Source organism: Anthonomus grandis, chromosome 1 (assembly GCF_022605725.1).
Source record: "Anthonomus grandis grandis chromosome 1, icAntGran1.3, whole genome shotgun sequence".
In the NCBI taxonomy this organism is placed as follows: Eukaryota; Metazoa; Arthropoda; class Insecta; order Coleoptera; family Curculionidae; genus Anthonomus; species Anthonomus grandis.
The window spans coordinates 39,925,618-39,941,796 of record NC_065546.1 but is presented as its reverse complement, the minus strand read 5'-3'; the positions used below and the strand labels follow the sequence as shown (position 1 = coordinate 39,941,796).

Below are 16,179 nucleotides of genomic sequence, written 5' to 3'. Positions count from 1 at the left end.
CTTTAATCTACTGTTTTCATATAAATACGCTTTTCCCCAAGTTTAGAACACTTAAAGACAATCTCTATTAAGTTACAAAGATAGTAAATATTTTTTGAAATATATTTTAAAACGTTGTAGTGATAAGGTAACCAAATTTATCGGCACTTTATTATAAATTTTTGCTGCACTATAAGAAAAACATCTCTGAATCATGGCTCTGTGATGAGGTGAAACTGAAGTCTTATTATTAAACCTAATATTTAAGTTAAGAACAGTATTACGAAAAATTAGTCTCTCTTTAAGGGAGGCAGGGAAAGATGCTATCCACTTTAAATCTCAGTTGATCATCTAGAATCACACTCAAGTTTTTAGCAGAATCATTCTCGTATTATCAGTATTAATATCTTGTTAATATTCTCTTTTTGATTTTTGTTGCTAAATATTATAAGTTGGGATTTATTAGGATTTAATTTTAAATTATGATTCTTTGCATTTATGCTTACTGTTTTTTGATCCTCATTCATAATTAATTCTGCTTCATTATAATCATTGTGATCAAAAGAATGATAAATTTGCGTATTGTCAGCAATGCCTGCAGCTTACAGTACTTAAACGAGTAAAGGAAAAGGACCCAAAATAGAACCTTGACACCACAACAATATTTAGTTATTCAGATTGTCTATTATCGGAATAAGAAAAGAAAAGAGCCATATTAGTATAGATAATATAATGTCTAAATGATTTGAGTTCTAGATGATATCGAATTAGATAAAATACACCGAATCTGCCAAAAAATATGGGAGACATGCACGTGGTCAAGGTCCAGTACATCACTCCATACATCCATATTTCATTTGATAAAGCAGAAGCAAGGGATTTATGCAGGAACTATCGCATAATAGTACTGATCACACTTTGCGGTAAAATCATGTAACAAATATTAGCAAGGATAAAACAACTTCTACTACTTGAAATTTCAAAAGAACAAGCATTTGATCCGGTGAATTGGAGAAAGTTGGCTGCACACTGAGTCTAATCCTACTCAATATATACGGAAAATGGATTATGTGAAACGTCAGTGATGACTGGAATGGCAGAAGAAAGAAATTTCAATATGCATGAGATATAACTATTTTCGCCAAGTCTAAAGAGTAATTGTGTGAATAATTAGATATATAAATATTAATCTATTTTGGACATGTCTTTCGAAGAAATGGTCTTGAGAAAGTTGCGATACAAGAAAGCGTGAAAAGTTCTTACTTCCACGGAGGTCTAAGCAGATCTTCCACAAGATACACTGACCATATTGTCTCAATAATCAGCTTTCCACTATCAGAATGTGCAAGATTGACGGAAGGCCGAGGTAAATGGAGAGGCATCAGCCAGATGAGTTCATTATAACACGATATCTGCGACAGGTCAACGACTAAGAAGAAGAACTTGATTTAATTTCTTACTGTTCGAAGAAATGGTCTTGAGAAAGTTGCGATACAAGAAGGCCTGAAAAGTTCTTACTTCCACGGAGGCCTAAGCAGATCTTCCACAAGATATACTAACCATATTGTCTAAATAATCAGCTTTCTACTATCAGAGTGTGCAAGGTTGACGGAAGGCCGAGGTAAATGGAGAGGCATCAGCCAGATGAGTTCATCATAACACGATATCTGCGACAGGTCAACGACTAAGAAGAAGAACTTGATTTAATTTCTTACTGTTCGAAGAAACGGTCTTGAGAAAGTTGCGATACAAGAAGGCGTGAAAAGTTCTTACTTCCACGGAGGCCTAAGCAGATCTTCCACAAGATACACTGACCATATTGTCTCAATAATCAGCTTTCTACTATCAGAATGTGCAAGATTGACAGAAGGCCGAGGTAAATGGAGAGGCATCAGCCAGATAAGTTCATTATAACACGATATCTGCGACAGATCACCGACTAAGAAGAAGAACTTGATTTACTTTCTTACTGTTTTTCATGAGGTTATAATCTAATATAGTTCCATGAAACTGAAATGTGTGAAAAATTATTAAATTATAAAATTCCCGTTTGTTTCATATAAATAAATAATAATAACTTCATGTAATAAAATATAAAAACTTTATAAATCGATATTGCTGTCATGCAACATTTACCTTGACATTTTATCCTATTTAAAATAAGCTTCCATGCAAAATTTATTATATTTATGCAGCATAAACCCTTGAAAATTGCAAAAGTACTTTCCCATTTCAGCGAAACTTCATATAAACTAAAAGAAATCATTCCTTAAAAGACATTTTCTTTTACTTGCTATAAATCAACCATGAACGTCCAAAATAAAGGCGCATCCCTATCCAAATGCTATTTTTAGCCCTAAAACAGTGCCATATCTTTAATTTTCTCGGACCAACCCAGTTAACACACCTTAAGGTCATCCTTGAAGCCTTAAAAAAACTTTTGATAGATCATTGCAAAGAATAGGGTGTATAATATGAATAGTATTGTTATTTTCTATGTTTTTAAGAAGCACAGGTTTAAAATAATAACTGCGTTAGGAATGCATAATTTATATAAACATGATACTTATTTTTTATAAATGTGTTATTATACGAGCGTTTATTGACGTGGGATTAGCTATGATGTCTTGTTTATTAAAAATGGTATTATTATGTGTTAATTATAAAGTCAAATCTAGCTTGATGTGGGCATTTATTAGTTTATTTAGAGATATGATTTTCTGAAATTTCTTCCCTCCTCACTAGATACAATATAACTTAAAACTTTTCAGTATTTGTATCTCAAACTAGCTTAAATATCCAAATAAATTAACTTTCTTTAATTCATCATTTTTAGGTCAAAGACCCAAAACAAAGAGTTTCATTTGTCCGTGAGTCAAGATGCCTTTTCCATGAAAAACTATGGTGTCACGGTAAGAAATAAACCGCTCTGCTAATTTATAAATCAATACTCAAGACTCAAGAAGTTGCTCGCGTGTTAACATGAAAAGACCATTTTAGGAGAAACGGTTGTTTAAGTTTATGTTGAAGTTTCAATTGTAAATCGAAAAAAGTAACTAATTAATACAATTCAAAAAACTATTTGCTTAAAACGAATCCTGATTAAATGGATTTAAGAAAAAAGTTGAAGGTTTTGAAAGACAAATAGGTGTCAGCTTGAACCTTTAATAATTTACCTTTCGTCGGGCTCGTGGAATAATCGATAAGTAAATTTACTTCTGGCTAAGGTCAGAGGAGGGTTTTTGTTTGAACATAATCTATAATATAATTTTCTCTATGTGCTTTTGTTTCAAATAGAATTTTAAATTTTATTTTATAAAACATAATTTTATAATGAAGAGTATTTTCTAAGAGGTAAGATTTCTTTTAAAACAATATGTCATGCCAATATTATAATTTTTATAAAAAATTGCATAACTTTAATATATCTGATGCACTTTTGTATGAGAAAAAACTTACTGTTAGTTTGTTATGAGTTATTAAATAAAATTAACTTTTTAAGATCACGTAAAAAGCTTTAGATGATCTGAAAATAATAAAGAAGTATATTCTTCGAAATTTTTTAAAATATTTTATAATAAATTAAAGTAAAAATTATATTATGATTTCAAAAATATATTTATATTAAAATAGAAGTTAGTAAGTTTGATACATAATAGGTCTCTTTATTTTTTGGAAAATACAATGAAAAATCAGAAAACCAACATACAAGCCAACCAGTTTTATCTCAAGCCCTTTTACAAAAATAATTGCTTGAAAATTAAATAAAAAAAAGTTTTTGGATTATACCTCGGGTTTTGTTGGTTATATGAAAAAATTTGTTAAAGTTTGTATGTGTATTTATTTTATTTTTATTTTGCAATTTTAACTCGTATTTTGTTTTATTTTTGCTATTTTATTTTAGGCTTAAATTTTATTTATAAATTTTCTGTATGTGAGACTTTTTATATTTTTTGTATATGTATGCCATTTTGTACAAGCACACACTTTTTTTTCAACTTTTTTTTTCAAATTATTTGCATTTTTTTTTAATTAGTTTTTTTTTAAATATGTATTATACCCGTATTATCTATATATTATGTATTACCTTTGTAGCTCAAGCTAAATAAATACATTATTATTATTATTATTATTATTATTATTATTATTAAAATATTAGGTACTTTATTATAGACTTCCATATCTAAAAAATGCGATTTTATACGTGTAAAAGTGTTAAGCAGTAAAAAATATCAAAGAACCTTAAGTGGTGAGGGGGTAAATCAATTCTTGTGGAAGCTATTTTTGTTGCCGCCAAAAATGTTAAAATTATTCAAAAAAAAAACCAGCATAGGTTAGTACCCCCAAAGACCAAAGAGGCCTAGTTCATTGACCTATTTAAAAAAATACATATAAAATGATTCAAAATAGAAATAACGGTACAAATTAGGTTTTATTATTAATCTTTATAGATACTGCCTTTTTAAAAGCAAGAAAGATTTATATTAATTTCTTATTAAATTTTGTTAGCAATTTTTTATTATATTATATTTTTTAACGATGGCCGAGTCTTCGAATAATAACAATCAAATGTTCTGAGAATTAATCTAGGTGATGAGTTTTAATCTTTATTTATACATAAGTAAAATTTAATTGTTTTAATATTTAATATAAAATTTTTACTGCTATTTTTAACAGGTCTCGTTTCATAATTCATTCTATAGCAGTAATAAAGTTAGTTAATAAAGGAAGATTTTATCACAGATATAATATTAGTATGTGTTTTTTGTTGGCTTATGTAATCTTTTCTTTAAAATATAATTTTTGTTGACAGATAAATTAGTAAAAAAACATATTTTTAAAAATATCTATTACAAACTAAAATATTTATTATTTAAAACTAAAACTATATTTAATTAATATATAAGTAATAGTAAAAATTAAATGCGTGATGTAGGTAGGAACACAAACTTTGGATTTATTAATTTTTTTAAATTTGAGAAAAAAATTATAAAATACGTTATTTAAGAATTTTATTAATGTAATATTAATACTATAAATGTGCATAACCTTAAGGAAATTTTTTAAGGAAACCAAGAAATTGTTCATAATATTTTACTAATTTTTTAATTTTTTTTTATTGTCTGCAATTCAGCAAATTTGTAGGCCCTAAAAACAGATTTTTTTCTTAAACTGGCCCAATGAAAGTAAAATTTGCAGATTTGGTAATTTTTATTTTTACATAATTTAAATGGAGATAGTTGTCATTTCTATTAGAAAATAAATATAACTGACCAAATGCATGCATTTGTTAAGTTTGTTGGTTACAATTTTTCACATTTAATTTCTATTGAAAAATTCCTAAATTTATTTGCATAACTTTAATGGGCTTGATGGTCATTTGCTTATGCTATTTTTACATCTAATTTATAGTCTTTTACTGTGTTAATAAAATTAACTGCAAATAAATATTTTTTTCCTTTAACTTACTAAATAAATTCATACACATGTTAATATTTATTTTTCAATTTGTTGACAAAATTTTTCAGATTTATTCCTATTGGCATATTATAATAAGTTTAAATTTGTGCATATTATTGCATAACTTAAAAGGATTTAAATATCATTTCTTAATGTTATTTTTACACCTAATTTTTGGGTTCTTTTAATTGCTATTAATAAAAGTTTTACGATAAGAATTAAATGAAAATATTTTTTTTTACGTAAACTGACTGATTCAATACACACTTTTCAAATTTTATGTTTAAATTTAATGTTTAGACGAAAAGACGAAGATTTAATGTTTCTAGATTTTTCACATTTAATTCCTATTGGAACAATATGTTTTTTCACTTCTTTGCATAACTTAAATGAACATAATTGGCATTTCTTTATTTTATTCCTACATCTAGTTTATGTTTTTTATTGCTGATTATTAATTAAATTTTAAAGATAAAAACTAAATAAAAATGTTTTCTTTTTTATAAACCGATCAAATAAATTCACGCACATGTTAATATTTATTTTTTAATTTATTTATAAGATTTCTTACATTTAATTTCTAATGGAACAATATATTATTTTTAATTTTATCACATAACTTAAATGGGTATGACTGCCATTTCCTTATGTTATTTTTACCCCCAATTTATGGTTTTCTAATTATTAAGATAAAAACTAAATAAAGATATTTTTTTTCTTTAAGGTGATTTAATAAATTCACACATTCAACACTTGTTTAATTTTATTTTTAAATTTATTATTTAGACATATTTATTTCGATGAAATAAATGTTATTGTAGTTTTTTTATAAGATTTAATGATGTATGTTTATATCATTTAATTATTCGTTTTATGTTAATCTGTTATGCACGGAACTTTTAATGATATTATTAAATAAAAATTAATATTACTCAAACTGGCTAAATTATTGCTAAGCTCATAAATTTGTCGGGTTTTTATGTTACTTAATTTCTTTAACTTAATTAAATTGATTTTTATTTGTATATTGCCTACCCAAATCAAATGATGAAATAAAGTTATGAATTTAATACATCTGCATCATGCTAATGTCCATTGTCCTTTTTATATAAGGAAAAGTTAACGTAAATTTAGAAAACAATACGAAGAGGCCTAATTAATTATTCTCTAACTGCAAAAGCCTCAGAACAGTTTTGACTATTAATGAAGATTTTCTTAAGAACAAACTTAAACATTGACTTTTAATTACTGTATTGTAATAAGCTTTAATTTAGTATTTAATCTTCTGGTTATCACGTTTTTTACTTAAAGAGAAATTTTTTCCAAGAATTTATTTTCTATTAAATTCTAATAAAAAAGTGAAACTAGTGCATTTTTTCTATTGGTGCTTGATACTATTTACATGTTAAAGAAACTAAACCTCACTGTGCGACCATCAAAGCAATTCAAAACTGTACAAGAAGCACTTGCCGAAAACTTTCTCTCATACAAAAAAGAAAACTCTTTGAAACTTTTCGGCAAGTATCCCGGAAAGAAACTGTCAGCTAAACATATACACGAAAAAAAAATACGGTTGACAAAGCAATCTCTTAAAATCAAATTACTGTGTCATGGTTGTCGGAAGTTTCTTTATCACCTGCCGCAATCAGAAAGCGCGTTCTTCGTCTGATAATGGATCACGTGGACAGCGTAAAGCGTCTTAACCGCGTATGCCGACACCTGGGGCACTTTTTCTTCTACGAACTCCTCGTCGTCGCCGCCTCGCGCTCCAGGTGTGTAGCGTATAAAGTTGCCGCGCCTGCGTTTGGATACGGCGGATTAGGGATGACAAACTGAAAAAAAAGTGTTGTATGTTAAAGGGTATTAGATTGTTGTTATTTTTGTTGAAGAGGAAACGTTTGGTTTAACGTGTTAAAGTTTAGCATTTGCCAAAGATATCTCGACTAGTTTATTGAAACCTGGTGTAGAAATCCTTTAGCGAATCTATCGTAGGTCACTAAGTTTTTCTGAGCTTTCCTCAAGTTCAAAAGCACAAAATTTCTTTTAAATCATTCAGAAACAATAATTTTATAAAACAGTTTTTTATACAGTGACCTCCTAAAGTTCCGCATAAATTCGATAAAAATTAGAGACATGATTTTTTGAGAAAACGCTCGGACCCGTCGATTTTTATTTTAAGTTGCGCATTATTTCACATAAATTTTTGTATACAGGGTGGAACAAAAAGAAAGATATGTCGTCATCGGTCATTTTTTTAAATGGAATGCTATATTTTTTATTGCATTTGTGAAATATAGGCGAAATTCCAAGCAAGTTTCGTATAACACACCTTAGTAAGTACGTCTATTTACAAATTAAGATAAAATGACAGGATAAAATGTTATAAACTGTGAAAACTCTTATTAATGTATTAAGTGTTCAAACTGATCCCCATTTACTTCTTGGCAGAAAGCAAGACGGTTTACAAACTCGTGTAAGACACTATCAATTATTTCGGGTGATATACATCTAATTTCATATCTAATTCTATTTTTCAAATCTTCTAGGATGTTTGGCTTCTCAATATAAACTTTACTTTCCAGGTAGCCCCATAGAAAATAGTCGCAGGGATTTAGGTCTGGTGACTTGGCCGGCCACTCTATTGGCCCTCTTCATCTTCCTGGGAACACTGCATCCAAGTAATTACGGACATCTCGAAAGAAATGTGGCGGTGCGCCGTCTTGCTGAAACCACAAATTATGTGTCGGGGCAGCAGGGTCTTGTTCGTCTGGGTATAGTATAGAGCAGCCAAAGTAGGGATAAGATCTTCTTGAAGAAAATTGAAATAGCGGTGTCCTGTTAAGTGTTCTTCAAAAAAGTATGGCGCTATTATTTTATTTTCCACGATACCAGCCCAAACATTAATAGATTTACAGTGAGCCTCAGTTGCCCAGTGTGGACTTGATACTGACCAGTACCGACAATTTACGACACGTTAAACAATAAGTTGCTTGCATTGCAAGTTTATACCATAAAATATTTCGGTAATTTACCAATAATTTATTATTGCTTTTAATTATTGCTTAAATTTTTTATTCTTTTAGGTTTAGTAGGGAAAACGTAGCTTACCTAGCTCACATATTTCTGACCGAAGTAAATGAGACTCGAGGAGGTGCTCTTACGCATATTCAACCAATGGAAGTTTTTTTAAGAAGCCTAGGTATGTTTCAGTAAAAATCAAATAAAATAAGGTAAATAATGTAATTTTGTTATTTTTGTTTAAGGTGACGCTGGATTTCAACTAGGCGTTGGCCTTGATGTTGAAATTAATCAATCAACTGTTTCAAGAATTATTAATAAAGTGTCACATGAAATCTGTCGCAAGAAAAATCATTGGATTAAATTTCCGGCTACCCAAAATACATTCAATACAGCTAAAGATGAATGGACAGCACATAACTCAATACCTTATATTATCGGTGCCACTGATTGCACTCACGTTAAAATTTTAAAACCATATGTACATGGCGACAAATATATTAACAGAAAAGGAGTTTCTGGCATAAATGTTCAAGCAACATATAATAGTGCAGAAATTTTTACTTGTGTTGGTTCTTCCTGGCCTCAGATCCAGGCCATCCATGATTCCAGAATTTGGTACAATAGTCCTACTTACCCTATTATAGTTGTTGTATTAAAAATGAAGAGAGAAATTGTCTTTTGGGTGATTCTGGATATGGTGTAACTCCTTGTATGTTTCACCATTTAAAGATCTCACAACAAAAACTGAAAAATATTTTAATACAATACATGCAAGAGAACGTGTTATTATTGAAAGATGCTTTGGTCAGTTAAAAAAAAAGATTTCCTATGTTAAATTACACCATTCGACATAACTGTGCAAAAATTTTAAACGATCCAGATGAACATTTTGATGAAATTGATATAGCAGTAGTTATGCCTGAATTATATGCTGAACCAAATAACGCTGAAATAAGACGCCGAGGTATCCACTTTCGAAATGAAATTGCAACACTGATCTACAGACAACGTTGAAACAGTAAATATTTTTTTTGTTATTTAAATTATATATTATATGTATATACAGGGTGTCCCACGACGAACTGTGGCGATCGATTTCTCGAAAAGTAGGCTTTGGAAAATTTTGAAAATTTGGCAGCGTTGATAACAATAAAAATCTACCAAAATCGCCGCAGTTCATCGTGGGATACCCTGTATATTATATTTAACTATTTTACCCGCGGCTTTGCCCCCGTAAAATATGTTTTCAATATTATTATTGTAATGTAGTAATATTCTCTTAAAATTGTAATTTACCTACGAATTTAATAATGTTATTAAATTAGCTTGTAGCTATACAAATGTAAATAAATACAAATACAAATACATATATTTATACCTTATGAAAACTTTGACAAAATAATTAAACTTTATAAACATATGGGAAAAGTAAATAAACTGAATTCTTATTTCCCTTTCAACAAAAAAAGACATATTATCCATAAATTAATAAATTTAATAGTAAATACATACATTTTTGTAGGTACCTATAAATTCTAAATAAATTTGAAAACTCTCTTGATGTCGCGCGAAGTAATCTTCTACAAATTGCTCTACAGCTCTAGCAGCTTTTTCTTGAGCTACGGCAGTGCTGATTTGTTGAAGTAATAATTTCTTTTGTAAATTCACCATAAATTCTTTATCATTACCAACTTCTTCATCAGCAAATTCAACGTCTTTACTGGTGCCTGCAGTTACAGCTCCTAAAACGATACAAAATCAAACCTAATTAAATAAAAAATATTATATATAATAAGGCTTTTACCTGGCACATTTTTAATTACTGGATTCTCATTTCCATTCCATAAGTCAAAAAAATTTTGTTGCCACTGATTTTATTTAATTCTCTTGTTTCCTGTTTGTTTCATGTCGGTTATTTTTTTAATTTAATTTTGCTTTTCATATTGTTAACTTTTTTTAATACCTGTTTTACATCTATATTTTGTTTTGTGTTAGTGTTATAAGTATGTGTTAGGTCTTTAAGGGCTCTATCTTTGGCAGCCTTAATTTGGGGTGTCATTCTTTTGTCCAAAATAATTTTGTATTCTTCCAGCATTGTGACAAAAGCCAATTGCAAATCTTCATTTTGCGACTCCTCTTGATCAGGCATTTCTTCGTCGGAAGACATTTTATATGCGTATTATACCATACAATACCACAACGTAAATAAAACAACAAAATCTTAACTTTGTCAAAACTTGCAAGTTTGCCGAGTTATCGAAATGAGGTGATGCTAATCAATTGAAAGCATTTACTTCGAAATAAAAGTAGATACTACAAGAACAGTAGTAGATACTTCGACGTTAAGCAAATACTACCGGAAGTGATTAGATACTACTTCATATCGTAGAATATACTTCAAAGTAGATGCTTACAATTGTCGCATAAGCATATACTTTATTTTTATTAATACCACTCATTGAATTGGCAGTCCAGGTATATTTATGAGTTCGTGCTTAGAATATATGATTAAAATTTATTGGTTAAGATCTAGACCACCTCCAAATAGACAAGTCATATTTTCTTTTTTTTATCTTTAATGGGTTAACTATGTTTTTTTTTATCAATTTATAGTGACCCAGCTTTGTTGCATTGTTTTTCTTAATGTTTACCTTATACTTGGGGATATAATTTACAATAGGAAGACTAACGGGAGTAGTTATTGGTAATTCTTCTATTAAGATTGTTCATTATAATACTTACTAAGTCGTAGTTCATTTTCACTATGCTTTTTCTATGGGTGCTGCTTTGCAATTTTAGCAGGAATTATTTAATGACTTAAGCCTATTTACGCGACTTTCATTAAATAATAAGTTTTTTAAGCTTGAAATCTTTACAATATGCATAGAGTAAATCTGTCATTTTTCCCTCAACATTTTCTAGTTTTAAGAGAGAAATCTCGACGATACTCAGATTATCCAAATGCCTATTATACAGTGTGTCCAAGATAGGGATGTCTATCATGGGGATCTCGGCAGCTATAGGAGATACGAGGTTGATTAAATTAGAGAAAAGTTGCGCATTTTAGAGCCTAACAATACGTTGTTTAAAAAGTTTTAAAATGTTGAGTAGTTTCGGAGAATTTGCCGATTTCGCTTTTATTTTTTTCGGGCGTTATTTAAAGAGATATGGAAAAACAAAAGACACTTTCTCATGGCCACTTTTTAAGCTCTAAAAAATAACATTGCGAGATTTTTCATACGACGTTTCGTTTCGAAGAAACCATCATCAACTTAAGTTTTTTATATAATATGTAAAAAAAGTACACCCTGTATAAAATAGCATATTTTATTATGATTATAACGATGTATGACACAATATTTTCCTACAATATTTAAATGTTAAAAATTGGATTTTTATTAAATTCCGATGGTTTTGATGTAGTAGGCGGTGAAATGATGACGCTGAGTATGGTGTAGTAAGCTGCTATTACTCATATCTTGAAATACTAAATAAAAATCGCGTTATTGACAACTTAAAAACTTTATTCATATAACGTCACGTAGCTAGGTCACGCGATTATTTTAAAGAATTAAACACATTATTAAATTAAAAATTTACCTACTAGAAACCCAAAAATACTAATTTAAATCATAGTAATAAATGTTCAAACAAATTACCATTATTCTCCACAACACAGATCTTTAACAGTCGAGTTTAAAACACTTCTTAACATATCAGGTGTAATGCTCTCAAATGCTTCAAGAACTATTCTCCTCAGCTGATGCTCAGATTCAAAAATACGACTGTAAACATAATTTTTGCAATAGCCCCAGAGAAAAAAGTCGAGCGGAGTTATGTCTGGGGAACGAGGAGGCCATGGAACTGTTGAATGTGTTCCTATCCATTTTTCGGAAATCTGTTCGATAAATACTCTCGCACGATTAGGGCATTGTGTGCGGGCGCACCATCCTGCTGAAACCAACAGTTTCTAACCTTGGCAAGTGGTCCAAGGATTTCTTTCAAATCGCGTTCCAATAAGTTGCGATACCGCTCCGAGGTAAGGGAATTGTTGAAAAAAGGGGCCTATTAAATCTGTTCCAAAAATGCCAACCCACATATTAAAACCGAAACGGTGGTGATGTCTAGCCATTTAGTGTACTCGGGGATTATCTCTTGACCAATAATGGGTGTTCTTCCAGTTAAAAATTCTATTATTTGTAACCATGCTCTCGTCGGACCAGATAATCCTATGGGGAAATGTTTCATCCTCCTGACACTTTCTGGTGTACCATTCACAAAATGTTTTACGCCTTTCTTCGTCACCGGGTCTGAGGCCTTGACAGATTCTGAATTTAAACGGGTGGTATTTATGTTTTTTCAAAATGAAATGGGCAGTAGATTTTGGTATTCCAGTGGTATTTTCAATTTTTTTAACAGATATTTTCGGATTTTCAGTTACAGCTAATACCACATTATTGTCTTTTTCTTCATTGCAGGACTTATTTCTTGACAATACTGGCTTCTTAAACGCACCATACTGTTTAAGATTGAAAACCAATCGTCCGAAAATTTTTGTACAAGGTTGTTTCCTGTCTAGATAGTTATTTAAATACATACGACCAGCTTCAACGGCGTTGCTATAGCATAAGATATAAGATTTCAACATACAACAACAACTTTTTCTCAGGTAAAAAAGCGTTTTCCATTTTATAACAAAACGCAAAAACAGAGTTCAAAAACACAATGCCAACTAAATTTATCAAATAATTAAAACTATTTACTTCACTTAAGATAAAAAGAATAAAAAATAATGGTTATAATCAAAACTACTTTGACATTTAATTTTAACATTTTCTCAACGTCATTATTTCACAGCTTACTACATCAAATCTATCGGAATTTAATAAAAAATAATTTTTTACAATTTAAATATTGTAGAAATATATTGTGTCATACATCGCTGTAATCGTAAAAAAATATGCTATTTTATACAGGGTGTACTTTTTTTACGCGCTATATAAAAAAATTAAGTTGATGATGGTTTCTTCGAAACGAAACGTCGTACAAAAAAAATCTCGCAATGTTATTTTTTAGAGCTTAAAAAGTGGCCATGAGAGAGTGTCTTTTGTTTTTCCATATCTCTTTAAATAACGCCAGAAAAAAATAAAAATGAAATCGGCAGATTTGGGTTTTTCTCGAATGTCTCCGGATCTACTTAAAATTTTAAAACTTTCTAAACGACGTATTGTTAGGCTCTAAAATGCGCAACTTTTCTCTAATATAATCAACCTCGTATCTCCTATAGCTGCCGAGATCCCCATGATAGACATCCTTATCTTGGACACACTGTATATGATATATAATTTCCTTAATTGATGAACTAATCTCTTTAATTAGTATTTTAAATTTTATTTTTATTATTTGAGCAGAACTTTTTCGTCTTATTTTAATTTAACCTCATTAACTGAATTACTACGAATTACCCCAACCTATGACTATATAGACGATAAATTACCACCGATAATCTTTTAAAATGGCGGATAGTGTTTTGGACTTAAAGCCCCAAAATAAAGTTTATACGTTTTTTTGAAATTGCTACATACAAAAATTTAACCCTCCAAGATAGAGCCTCTCCTTTAATAGAACAACTAGTATACTTCTATAATCAGACACTAATAATTGTAATTATTGTTACTATTTTAGTTGGTCATATAATCTAAATAGTCTAAATAATTTCAGCTATTATCCCCGCTATTATTTCTATTTTTATTGCCGTACCATCACTTACATAATAGGTAAAACATCAAGCCCAATAATCACTATTAAGGTAATTGGTCACTAATAATATTGATCTTATGAAAAAATCTTGAATTTGACTTATATATAATCCGAACAAATGGTTTAAAAAAAATAAGCTTATACCATTTAATTTACAAATAGGAGTATTTGTAACTTCAGCTGACGAATCCATTCATGAGCTGTCCCATCTTGAAGGAAAGGAAATTGAAATTTATGTCACCTGGCCATTTACATTAAACAAATTTCAATTTAAATGACATCAGGTGCAATTATTCTATGGATATTGCTCAGAAATTTCTGGTGCAAATTATGAAATAATCGTATTTACTATTAGGAGTATACGAAAGGACTATTCTGCATACATGAAATAAACAAAAAAAAAATAACAATTTAACTTATTATTTTGTAATATTTATCAAAACATGCATAATTTAAATGTGGACTATAGTCAGGTTTTTCCGTAAAAATTATAGCAATTAGTTTTTTTATATGTATGTTTTAGTAAAATTTATATATATTGGTGTATAATATATTTAATATTATTACTTTGAATCAATGTAAAATATATTTTCTTAAATACGAATAATTTTAATAAATACGATTAATATTTTTATATGAAATAATATCAGTACAAAACTTTATTACACGTTTCTTGAAATTTTGCATTCTTTAATATAATTAGTTTTTAATTTTTCTATTATTTATATTGGCCGGGCCTTTTACCCAATTTTTAAGTAAAAATAAAAATCAAATTTTAAACACTTAAAAAATATTTATTCTTATAATTTAAAATAAGAAAAGTCCAAGATTTAAATTCCTTTCAATTATTAATATGGAAGATATAAAAATGTTCATAGTGAAAGTTACATAAAGTTTAAATATTATATTATTAAATTTTCATAGTGAAAACATTAATAAATTCATAAAGTTATATAACTTTAATCGAAACGCTTTTATTATTATTTTTTATACGAATATTTATGTTAAACTATTTTATATTGCGTATACATTACTAAATTTGTAAAAGTGCCGTTAATAAATATATAAACTTTTATATTATTACTAATTTCATAGGTATGTTTAACCTTAATAGATACTACTGTCAATTTTCAAATAGAAAATACAAATATACAGATCGTGTTTTTATTCGTTACTTATAGGAAACCGCATAGAGGCGAAATTTTGCAACGTCGCGTGTGTACGAGTGCCTGCGACAGAGCACCGCCCCGCCGGCCAGAGGACGGGATTAGTAAACATCTGACTTTCGTGGGAGCTGAGTTAATGAAAATTAAAGCGTTATTCTAATAAAAAATAAAATATCAACTCTGATAAAAATATAATTAAAAATCAGAAATAAAACTCTAATAAACAAACTTAACAACATATCATTTTTTAAATAAAAGGCTCAAATAAACCGCCTTCTTTCGCTAAACAAAAACTTAACCTATCGTAAAAGCTATTTCGCACCTCCTAAAGAGTTTCAGGTAAAATGGAATTGGCACCTTCGACAATTTTATTTCGCAACTCCTCTAAATTTGTTGGCCTACTAAATTCATGCTTGTAAATGGTCTGCTTAAGGTAACCCCACAGATAAAAGTCATTTGGAGACAAATCTGGAGATCTAGGAGGCCATTTAATATCGCCAGTCCCACTAATAAGGCTGTTAGGAAAAGTATTTGTTAAAAATTCTTTTACCCTAGCCGCGTTATAAGCAGGACAGTCATCTTGCTGAAAATAAACCGGTCCCAGGTCTTCATCAGGTAGGATTTGAATGGCAGGAAGAACTTGGTTTTGCAGCAACTCAAGGTACTTTTGGGCGTTTAAAGTGCCATCAATAAAAAATGGCCCTATAACATTGTCGCCCAAAATACCTGCCCAAACATTCAATTTCTGAGGATACTGGGTACGAAACTGAAAACTTCTGTGCTCGTTTTCCTG

At 29.4% G+C, this 16,179-nt stretch overlaps 1 protein-coding gene across 1 annotated transcript in view; it reads right to left on the bottom strand.

Moving 5' to 3' along the window:
• Positions 1–7,245, bottom strand: part of LOC126750301 (phosphatidylcholine:ceramide cholinephosphotransferase 2-like) — a 113,204-nt gene extending 105,959 nt beyond the window's left edge. Inside the window, exon 1 of the mRNA XM_050459875.1 lies at positions 7,076–7,245. The gene's annotated coding sequence lies outside the window, so the exon portion shown is untranslated. The remainder of the gene's footprint in view (positions 1–7,075) is intronic.
• Between the last annotated feature and the right edge of the window lie 8,934 nt (positions 7,246–16,179).